The sequence below is a fragment of the Bos grunniens genome, chromosome 4 (genome assembly GCF_055505025.1).
Source record: "Bos grunniens cultivar Pamir isolate PY7600 chromosome 4, Bosgru_T2T1.0, whole genome shotgun sequence".
NCBI lineage: Eukaryota > Metazoa > Chordata > Mammalia > Artiodactyla > Bovidae > Bos > Bos grunniens.
Genome location: NC_141168.1, coordinates 66792252 through 66804571, shown reverse-complemented (window position 1 = coordinate 66804571; position 12320 = coordinate 66792252). Strand labels below are relative to the sequence as shown.

Sequence of the window (12320 nt, the reverse complement as noted above, 5' to 3'; positions counted from 1 at the left end):
TTCCCCCATCCCTGGGATTCTCCAGGCAAGAACACTGGAGTGGGTTGCCATTTCCTTCTCCAATGCATGAAAGTGAAAAGTGAAAGTGAAGTCACTCAGTCGTGTCCGACTGTTCGTTACCCCATGGACTGCAGCCTACCAGGCTCCTCCGTCCATGGAATTTTCTAGGCAAGAGTACTGGAGTGGGGTGCCATTGCCTTCTCCGATTCAAAGAGCAGGACTGTCCAAAAATGGCTTGATGTTCAATCTAGATTGTCTGAATGTGGGCAGCCCCACATTCAGCCCCATCCCACCCCCTGGCTCTTCTTTCAATGGAGGGCCTGCTTCTGAGCTCAGCGTCACAAGAAATCAGTCTTTGCTACTTGGGTCCCAGAGTCTCCATGTGCTATTACCTGAAGTTCATAGACATTTCCCACTTTTATAACTTTGGCCCCTCAAATCCATATTCCTTTGTGTCCAGGCAGTCTGATGTCCTTCACTGATAAGGTCACTCTAGTGTCTGACTATTTAAAGGGAGAGAAGTGAGGGAACAAGATTTCTCCATTGGAATATAGACCCAAATTACATACATGGCATTGCTTTTTGGTCTAGCTCTTGTTCTTTCTCTGTCTCCCTCTCTCTCCATCTTTCTCTCTCTGTAGTGAAAGTATCAGGTGTATTCTTGCCTTCTCTCTTGATGAAACTGACTTTGAATCTTTTGTATTTTATTTGAAAGCTAATAGGAAATCATTGACGAATTTAGAGTCAGGAAATAACATGATCTGATTTGACGTAAGATTATTCTGATGGTTATGTAAATAATGGTTTGAAGGGGAACAAGAATGAATGCAGAAAGGTCAGTTAGGAAGTTACTCCCTTTGTCTAAAAGAGATGGTATGGCTTGGAAGGGATGATGCTGGTAGAAATTGGAAGAAATGGAACATATATATTGGCAAGATGACATATATTTGGCAAGACTTGTAGAAGAATCATATGTCAGAGGTGGAAAGAGGGGAAGAGTCAAAAATAACTTAGGAGTTTTTTTGTTTTTTTTTTTTTCCTTCTTTGAGCCTGTGGATGGTGGTTTATCCCTTTCAGGAAGATCTTAATCTGGGGGGGAGTATGGTCACTACACCTTACTCTAGTTCACCATTCAGCACTAGTAATCATCCCATAAAACATTCAGGGAAAGCTTTCTTTGTAGCTTTGGTGTCAAGGAAATTGATTCATTTTAGAGAATTTGAAATGTGGGTACCTAGTCCTCAGATTAGGATCACACAGTGCCTACCTGGTCATTAGAATTCACCTTTTCAATGGAGACTCAGAGGCGACTTCCAAAGAAGGGACATGGGTTTCAATCAGGGTTTCTATTTATTTTAATATTCCTTTAGTCCCTATTTATTTAATTTTAGCTTTTTAAAGTTAAATGTCCACAACACTAAGCCTAATTTTTAATGCTTTTTTTTTGTTCTTTAAGTTTAGGTATTTAACCTACAATTCATATGCAATCTAAAGTGACTCAGCTATGGGGGAAAAAATGGCTCTGAATGGAACAGGCACTTGGGTCTCAACTTTTTGAGAGTTTACCTTATTTAAAGCAACTAGAGTTGACCCTTGAACAGTGCAGGGGTTCGGGGCACCAACCATTTGTACAGTTGAAAATCCACATATAACTTTCCAGTTGGGCCTCTGTATCCGTGGTTTGCCATCTACAGATTCAACCAACCATGCTTATGTAGTACTGTTGTCATTGTTCAGTCACTCAGGCACGTCCAGCTCTCTGTGACCCCATGACTGCAGCATGATAGGCTTCCCTGTACTTCACCATCTCCTGTAGCTCGTTCAAACTCATGTCCATGGGGTCAGTGATGCCATCCAACCATCTCAGCTTCTGTCATTCCCTTCTGCCTTCAGTCTTTCCCAGCATCAGGGTCTTTTCTAGTAAATCGACTCTTTGCATCAGGAGGCCAAAGTATAATCCACATATAAGTAACTGGGCACAGTTCAAACCTGTGTTATTCAAGGGTCATTTGTACTTATATATATATAAAATTTCCTAAAGAAAATTTAGCATGATAATTACCTAGGTTTAAGATTATACGCTTAAAAATATAGGTACTAGGAAACAGAATAATTTTACAACTTTAAAATATGATATAATATTGACAAAAACATACTGAAGTACCCAAAGAGGAAAAGAGAAAATTAACATGGTTAATGAAATTCTATAATTTTTCACCAAATTTTTCTTTATATTGCGCCAAATTTGGTAGTATTAAATGTGACATTTCAGCTATCATTTTTAAGTTTCTTCAAGGATAAGAAAAATATAGCACTTTTTCTCTTCAGTAGTAGACAATATTGTGTTGTTATGGCAACCAAAGTTGAAAAACATTTTAAGAGAAGGGTGGTTTTTCAGAAGTTACTTTAACTTGGTAATCATGTATGAACAATGCCTTTTGTTTAAAATGCACTCATTGTTACATGATTATAATTGTCCCCAGAATGTTTCAAAAGATTTCTAGAAGAATTACTTCCTCAAAGCCTTTTAAAAATTAAGAGACCAACTATTTATTACTTTTTAAGAAAATTACTTCCACCATTGCACTGGGTCTGGTACATTTATGCATATCTAGAAACTTATATTGGATAGAAATATGCATCCCTTATAGCTAGACAGGAATCTATAAATTATTTATCAGCTATACATAAGCGTAGTAAGTTGAATCTTACTGTGGAGGGACAGGTATCAGTATTTTAGGTGACTCTCTGACTGCTTGAAATCACAAATGTATGATATAATTTTGATGTATAAAATTTAATGATTATGTAATACATTGTGTGTGTACTGTATATGAATATTCATCAGTAAGTTCCATTCTATTTCTGAAAGCAATATTCTAGTCATAATTCTTATATTTCTTTAATACATATGAAACATTCAGTTCAGTTCAGTCGCTCAGTCGTGTCCGACTCTTTGTGACCCCGTGAATCGCAGCACGCCAGGACTCCCTGTCCATCACCAACTCCCGGAGTTCACTCAGACTCACGTCCATCAAGTCAGTGATGCCATCCAGCCATCTCATCCTCTGTCGTCCCCTTCTCCTCCTGCCCCCAATCCCTCCAAGCATCAGAGTCTTTTCCAATGAGTCAACACTTCACATGAGGTGGCCAAAGTACTGGAGTTTCAGCTTTAGCATCATTCCTTCCAAAGAAATCCCAGGGCTGATCTCCTTCAGAATGGACTGCTTGGATCTCCTTGCAGTCCAAGGGACTCTCAAGAGTCTTCTCCAACACCACAGTTCAAAAGCATCAATTCTTCGGCACTCAGCCTTCTTCACAGTCCAACTCTCACATCCATACATGACCACTGAAAAAACAATAGCCTTGACTAGATGGACCTTTGTTGGCAAAGTAATGTCTCTGCTTTTTAATATGCTGTCTACATTGGTCATAACTTTGCTTCCAAGGAGTAAGTGTCTTTTAATTTCATGGCTGCAGTCACCATCTGCAGTGATTTTGGAGCCCAGAAAAATAAAGTCTGACACTGTTTCCACTGTTTCCCCATCTATTTCCCATGAAGTGATGGGACCAGATGCCATGATCTTTGTTTTCTGAATGTTGAGTTTTAAGCCAACTTTTTCACTCTCCACTGATCCTGCTTATCCTCAGACTGAACTATGTTCTCCTTTCTGGTGTACCCGGGCTCTGGAGGTTGCTGAGGCCTCCATCTCTCAAACTGTGTGGGCTGGGAGGAACTTGCATACATCCCTGTCTGCCAGGGCAAGCTCTATGGGAATGTGGCCCTTGCAGTTGCACTGGACTTTGCAAATTAGGTAGCCAGATTTGTCCCCGGTCAGATCCATGGTCTACCCATCTCCTGAGCATATGAGGTCTGTATACCAGCACCAGCCTTGCCTTTTTCTGCTAGAGAACTCTTCTGCCTCTTTTAGGATACAGCTCATGTATTTTCCTCCCAAAAGTCTTATCAGAACTATCAGAGTAATTTGAATGCCTATCTTCTGGGCTCCCAAAGCACTCTATTTTTGAAATGTAATAAAACAGTATATTGAAAATATTTGTGTATTTTTCCCACAAAAAAGTGAAAAAGGGCAGCGGTGTTGCATGTGTAAGCTGTGAGTTGGCAGAGGAAAGGTTAGTCACAGTGGTAAGGAGTCCAAAAGAGTAGGGAGGTGTCATCCAGTTATGTGTATATGCACAGAGACGTACTGAGTTCTCACTCTGGGCTATATGATACCTGTGATATTTTGATGAATATCATAGCAGTGATAATGGCAAAGTCATTGCCCTCAGGGAATGTGCATGTTAAGATTCCTAACATAATTGGTATTAATAATTATTGAACTGAATTCATGAAATCAAAAATACAATTTCCAAGGGATTCTAACAGTTAACTGTTCTGTTTTGTTTTTCCCTCCTGCAATTTACTTCAGGCTCAGGGTAGAAAACCGTATCAGCTAATAATTTCCTAACTAAAGATTAAAGGTCAACAAAATATTTGTCAGTAGATGGGATATGAAAATATCATAACCGAAGAGTTAGTGCTTTAGGAATGAGGATAGATACAGAGTAGAGAAGAAAATAAGATGAGTGTGTATATGGCTACAGCTTACTTATATGAATTCTCTCAATATCCCTCAACAATATCAATGACAGCAACAAGAAATAAACATGAGAAGAAAGCTTAACAGTTAAAGGCAGGATATAAGATGAGTCATAGAATGATGAAAGTCTTCAGAGGCTCTCCAGGAAATACATGGTGAGTTCTTCTCAGTTAAGATCACTATGACAGTCAATAGCATTGTTTACTTAGAGAAGAATTATCACAGGAAGCTTATTTTTTGTTTCATTTTGTTTGCAAAGAAATGAGAGGGGGATAAAGGAATGAAAGGGAAATGGGATGAGCAGATTTAAATGTTTAAATAGAGCCAATTTTAATTTTTAGAGTTATCCCTCCATGTGATATCCATGTGATATCAGGGATTAATTAATACTTTATGAGGGGGTGGGGTATGGTCTTTTTTATTTTTTTCAACTCTTGCTAATTTACCAACATTGAACCAGTGGGAGTCACTTGAGAGTGGTCTTAGTTCTCAACTACAGTGTTAGTTTCAGAGATTTTTCTTCCTGGATGCTGACAGACCAGGGGCACATAGTTTGGAGTACTTCATTTTTAGACAAAATATTGCATTTGCAAAGAGATGCTCCAGTTATATCTGTTATTTTTAAACTATAAAATAAGCAAGTGTGAAGCTTACATTTTAGCATGTGTTTTTTTTTTTTAAATAATGCCTACTCAATAGAAGTATAGAAAACAGAAGAAAGCATGGAAAATTAAATGTTTATTAATTGTATTCTGTTCTCCTTTTATAAAACCTACTTGCATTTTGGTTTATGTTTTTCCAAACATTAATGACATAAGTTTTAAAATAGTTCTTCTTGCTAATACATATTCTTCTATTTCAGCAACTTATGGTTCATAAAGTTGCATTTTTTAAAAATGTAGAATAATTTACTTAACCATTCTCTTCTTTAGAGCATTAGACTAGTATGAATTAATCATAAGTGTAACTAATTCTGTGATATATATGCATATATATCACATATGCATGTATATCATGTATATATATCCTTCTCTCTGTAATCTTTATGTGCACCTCCAAGTATTTTGGGGGATAGATTCAAAGGACTATAAGTTTCTTCATGTCTTGACCCAGTTTTCTCAGTTGTCCTTCAGAAAAGTGATATCAGTTTATATTCCACACTGAAGAGGAGGACTTACATTTGTATACTCAAACCAGCACTGAATGGAGTCATTCTTTTTCTTTGGTACCAAACATAAGGGGTTCTTTTTGTGAAAAGAAAGAAGAGTTTTCATGGTTTACATTTGTATTTTAATTATTACTTATTTCATGTAATTACTAATTACTGTGTTCATTTTTTAATTTCCTATTTATACTCATATGTTTTCCATTATAGTGTTTCTTTTTTGTTTTTGTTTTGATTATTGGTCTAATTAAAATTGTTTTTGCTCCTTGACTTTATCTTGGCAAATTACATTTTTTCTAGGAAAATGTTAATTTTACTGAGGTTTTCAAATTTTTATGCATGATGTTCACTTTTTCAATTCAAAGAGTTTCTTCCAAGTCTATAGTTTTATTTCTCATCTCATTTTGGATTTAGTGCCTTCAGCCAATTTAATATATATTTAATGTGGAGTTCTTTTTGTTTCAAATGGCAAATTGTTTCAAATTGGCTTAAGCAAAAGTGGCAATAGATTGATTTTCATTGCTAAAAATTCAGTTATTTCTCTGGAGAAGGCAATGGCACCCCACTCCAGTACTCTTGCCTGGAAAATCCCATGGATGGAGGAGCCTGGTAGGCTGCAGTCCATGGGGTCCCTAAGAGTCGGACACGATTGAGCAACTTCACTTTCACTTTTCACTTTCACACATTGGAGAAGGAAATGGCACCCCACTACAGTGTTCTTGCCTGGAGAATCCCAGGGACAGGGAAGCCTGGTGGGCTGCCGTCCATGGGGTCACACAGAGTCGGACATGACTGAAGTGACTTAGCAGCAGCAGTTATATCTCACTTTAGGCATTAATGAATATTGAAGCTCAATACATGTTACCAAAAAAAAACGGAAAAGTTTTTTGTCCTTTCCTATCCGCTGCCTCTGTTTGACTAGACTCGAATAGGTTCTTTCTTATGTTACAATATGGCAGCCAGTATATCCCAAGAGGGCTTCCCAGGTTGGTGCAGTGGTACAGAATCCACCTGTCAATGAAGGAGATGCAAGGGACATGAGTTAGATCCCTGGGAAGAACCCCCTGGAGTAGGAAATGGCAACTCACTCTAGTATTCTTGCCTGGAAAATTCCATGTACAGAGGAGCCTAGCAGGCTGTGGTTCATGGGGTCACAAAGAGTCAGGCACGACTGAGTGACTGAGCATACACAGCACAGTTATATCCATCTCTCAAGAACAGATATTTCCAGCTCCAAATAAAGCATACAACAGCAAGAGCTTTGGCTTTAACAAATATCCTGAGTGCTTCTCTTAGGACTAACGTTGGTCTTGTGACTGTATAATATCCAAGTTACTTTAGGCAATGCTCACTGGCTTGGATCTAAGTTACCTGCTCCTTCTTTAGGGTTGGATAGTAGCTGCTGAAATGCTGGCAGGGGAGGGTATCTCATCAAGTGACAATCAGGGCTAATGATAGGAGGAGGTAAAAGCCAAATAGTCACAATAATACTGTCCCTCTCTGTGTTTTACTTCCCTATAACCTGGATTCTTGGTTTGTATGACTGGTTTTTCAAAAAATGAGTGCTTGTATTTACTTTAAAAACTTACCATTTTCTAAAGCATGAATTTCTACCTTGAAAAACTCTTTTTTCAACTGCTCTGTTTAGTTTTAATTTATTAATTAGTGCCTAACCTCTTGACTTGAATGCTAGAAGTTTCTTAACTACTTATGTATAAATTTTTGTGTCAAGGCAAAGCCAATTGGGCCAAAAGCATTGAAAGTTGATCAAGAGTATCCTTACAGAATGAGTTCCATCCTATATAAATCTTAGCATCTTATTGACTGCAACTCAGCTTCTGGCTGAACAATTTTCAGTTGTCATATGGCACCATACTACCAATGGCGAGAGGTTTCATCATATTCAAATAGAAGAATGTCAGTTCCTAATGAAACATGCACAGGGAAGGGGCATCCTAAGGGAGTCATTTTGGAACCACTCTAAAAGTATTATGATTTATAGTCATGAGTCGAGGGTCTTTTGGTACAACATGAAATAGGTTACAAAGTGAGACTAATGGGTATAATAAACATGTATTAAGTTTCTCCATTGAAATAAGGACAGACCACCATGAGTCTAATGCAAATTATTTATGTAGACATACATTAAGCTATTTAATGTTCAGTTTCTAAGCTAGAGTTCCATACACTATATCTGCCGTGTTTGTGATGGCACTTATTTAACTTATATTGGCTAACCACTCCCTTACTACTCCTTAGAAAATAATAAATTGCTTAGTATTAAGAGTAGCCACCCTTGGCTAGGGTGAGACACAACGCAGTGAAGCAGTTCATAATTCTTTTGCAGAGGCATTTAATTTAACAATAACGATGCCCTGCGTGTCCAAGACAACCTATTTTTTTTTCATGGAAATAACAGCCCAAAAGGTCTTACAGGCATATACTTTCTAAAGAACCCTGACATATTCCTCCCTGAATATTTTTGAGCATTTTCTTTAAATTATGCTCCCACTCATCACCAGATCCTGTTGTATTTCTGTACCCCACAAGCCTTTATAATCACATTTCAATCTTCTGAATAAAATGAATATAATCTTATAGCAGTGTTTGTTAGATATTACATTTAAGAAGTAAGCCACTTGGGGCACAGCTGGCATTGCCTGAGTAAATGAGGAAGACCCAAGATGAAAAACCTTTCACTTCCCAACACAGCCTGAGTAGTGGACAACCAAGGTTAATTTACAAAACAGTATGATAGTTGACCCTGATGTTTCTTCAATGCATTAATCTTGTGTCTAAGTGGGAGGCTATGGAAGGCCTCACCTCATCCACCTTATGAAACACTCTACATAAAACAAGCACAGGGTGAAATTTATAAATTGTATCCAGATAAAACTTTCTGCAGAGTATATTGGTTATGAATACAGCCGGTAGAGACAAATGTTTTTCCTATGTTGAAGCCCTAAGTGACTCTGTCACTTTGGGTGGTTGCTTCATCTCTCTCTGCCTCAGTTTCCACATCCGTGAAATTGGAATAATAATAAAGCCTACCTCATAATCTTAAGATTAAATGAGTTAATATATCTAGAGTCTTTATAACAGTGTCTGCTCTAGAGAAAGGGCTGCTCTTTTGCATTTTTTAGTAAGGCTGCAACACATTTCCTCTACCTTTGTCTAATGTTCTGAGCCCCTCTATAGTTATTATATATAATATCTGCATATTTAAAACAAAGGACTTGAAAGGCATTCACATTCTGTTACTCGGGTGCTCCTTAGCTTGTGCAGGAGGGTGCCAGAGATGGGAGCTTCAGGAATTCAGTGCCTGATTGCCCTAGTATTTCACATCTTCTCTTGCCAGGGACTCACTGAAAACAATAGGCAAGAGCCAGGAGAATGCAGTTAAGTCCTGAGGCACTTTCTGCTTCAAGTCAGAAGGTAACACTTGCTCTGTGGTACTCAGAACACTTTCTGTGAAGTACTGTCCTCTCCTGATTTCTCAGACCTTAGTCCCCAGATCTCCGCTGCCTTATCCTCTCAGCATCCATCCCCGACCCTGCTATCTGGCTTCAGGGTAGCAGAACCAATCAGCCTAAGCTTACTGTTTTCTTGCCCCTGACATTTGACAGCATTTCGACTGTGTAGCACTCGTAAGGCATGGAGCATAATCACAGACATGAAGTTCTTCAGGCAAAACCCTGAGAGCAGGAAGACTGTTAGTCTTCCAAAAACATGCAGAGAGAACGCCTCAGAGAATGCACCTGCTCTCTCTGCCAAAAGCAGAGAGAGAGCTATAAAAAGCCTTTTTAAAACTCAAGTTCAGGCTTAACTTTCAGATTAGCAGCAGAGTGGAGGCTGAGGGATTAAGATCTTTGCCCAGTGCCACACAGGTAACAAGTCTTCTCTAAATGCTAGTTGTAGTTTGATGATGATGACAACAATGGTTAAAGTAGACTAGCCACTTACAAGGACATAAAAGCAAAAGAACAAGGACATAAAAAAATCAGAATTTTTCAAGGGCATCGAAGAAATCAATTCTCCTTAAGAATAGCATCAAAAAAGTTAAAGGGGATGAAACTAGTACAGCAAAATTGCATACATATTCTTAGATAAAAAGTAAAAATACTCACTGCCTGGGCCTTTCCTTAGACTTTCAGATGCATCTGCATCTTCAGCCTTGATAATATGCTTGCTCCTTGACTTGTGGGATTCTTCCAGATGGCAATCAACTCGTGGTTCCAAACTCACTTGGCTTGGAATCTTGGCTCACACTTTTTGTCTTATTCCATTTGGACTTGTTAACAAGGATCCAGACTGTCTACTTCATGAATAGCTTACGAAGCACAAGATATCCTAACACTGGAAATTGTCCTCAGTATTGCCTCTCTCAGCCCTAGATGGGACCTTAGAACTCCCACCATAAGAGATCTAACAAAGATGGCCCTAGGAAAAGAATGTAGATTTTCAGCACTGCCAGTGTGGACAACCAACGAAGGATAACCGGTATCTGGACAATTTATAAGGTTGACAAATCCATATTTTGCTCAGAGACTATGCTTCAGGAACAAGGAACTCATTTATCTTCAATCTCCAGTAGAGTTGGGTATTTGTATTAGAGTCTTATTGTACAGTATGGACACTTGTTTATTTTGAGTTCAGTCACCCTAATCCAATCTTTTTGCTGCTTTTTAAAGTGTTCAAAAGGGCAACTTATTCTATCAAAATGTGGGAGTATAAAGTAGGGGAAACAGCAAAACAGAATATTTTACTTAATGCTGCCAAAAAAGAATTTTCGGTCTGTGAGATACTATGCATTATATGTGAAGATCTTCATGAATCTATTGTTTCCCTCTATTGATGTGGTTTACCTGGTTGATTTTTACAAAGTCAAGATGAAGATCATCTAAAAAGTGAACATCATGACTTCTGACTATTTTACTATAGTAATACTTCCCTACCCTAAGTTCTCATGATATCATAAATTATTTCCTTGATAGTTTTTATAGCAACTCATTAATTGCTTTTATTTCTTAACAGATTCACTGTATCTCATGCTTTGTAACTGTGATTAGAACAGAGACTTTTTCTTGCTCAGTGCTAAATTTTCAGATTCAAAATACAGAGCTGAGTACATAATAAGTGCTATGTTAACAATGTTAAATTAATCTAGTTCAATTCCTTCATATGGAGAAGGAGATGGCTACTCACTCCAGTATTCTTGCCTGATAACTTCATGGATAGAGGAGCCTGGCGAGCTACAGTTTATGGGGTCGCAGAGTCAGACGTGACCAAATAACTAACCGTTTTATTCCTTCATGTTGCATTTACAGAGGAGGAAGTGAGATTCAATGAAATTATTTGATATATTAGTGATCTTTTTTCAGTGACAAAATCCAGAACTTTGAGCACTAGTCTCCTGGCTCTTAGGAGGTATTATTTTCCTTCTTGGAGAAGGAAATGGCAACCCACTCCAGTATTCTTGCCTAGAGAATCCTGTGGACAGAGAAGCCTGATGGGCTGCTGTCAATAGGGTCGCACAGAGTCGTACACCATTGAAGCAACTTAACATGCATGCATGCGTTGGAGAAGGCAGTGGCAACCCACTCCAGTACTCTTGCCTGGAAAATCCCATGAATGGAGGAGCCTGGTGGGCTGCCACCTATGGGGTCACACAGAGTCGGACACGACTGAAGTGATGCAGCAGCAGCAGCATTTTCCTTCTATAGCAAGTTATCTCTCTTAATATGTTGTTTATAATGTGGTTCTCAGCCCTCAGAAGATAATAGAATCACTAGGAGAGCTTTATAAAGCCCTAGCACTCGAACCACACTCCTCAGTTGCTTAGAATCAGTAAGTTTGAAGTTCTCTGAAAGATTCTAAAGTGCACAAAGATGGAAAATGCACATGTGTATTCATGACCATTCTGTGTGTGCGTGCACAAGCAAGTGTGAAAGGGCAGACCCAGAGTTTAAATTTCATTCAGGAACCAATCAAGGAGTAAAGCCATGTTTGGTTTTTTTTTTAATTGAAATGCAGTTGTGTATTCTATTATATAAGTTACAGGTATACAATATAGTGAGTCACAATTGTTAGAGGTTATATTCCATTTATAATTATTATAAAACATATATAGTTATTATAAAGCATTGCTATATCCCCCGTGTTATACAATATATCTTTGTAGCTTATTTTATGTCTACTACTGTGTACCTCTTTTGAGAAGACTCTCACACAGCTGTGTAGGATAGTTTGGGGCAGTGGTCAAATGACAGCAAAGCAACCTATTACCAATGCAGTAAGCAGCACATGAACTCAGCTGGTAACAGTCTAAACACAAAAGAGGAAACGGGAAAGGTAGGTGAGACCCATTGCTGAAACAGAGCTGTGCGATTTGGCAACTGATTGAATGTGAGTGCTACAGGGAAGAAAAATTTCAGAGAGCCTTGACAATTGTGCCTAGCCTGATTCCAGAAATAATTTGTTACCCATATGTGGTAAATTAATACTTTGAGTGACAGTATACCAATTTGCAAATTACTTCTTTCAGGGCATTA

At 38.3% G+C, this 12320-nt stretch overlaps 1 long non-coding RNA gene across 4 annotated transcripts in view; it reads left to right on the top strand.

The window, feature by feature from the left end:
- LOC147374286 (uncharacterized) overlaps positions 1-12320 on the top strand; it is a 394034-nt gene that overhangs the window by 323034 nt on the left and 58680 nt on the right. The window lies entirely within an intron of this gene.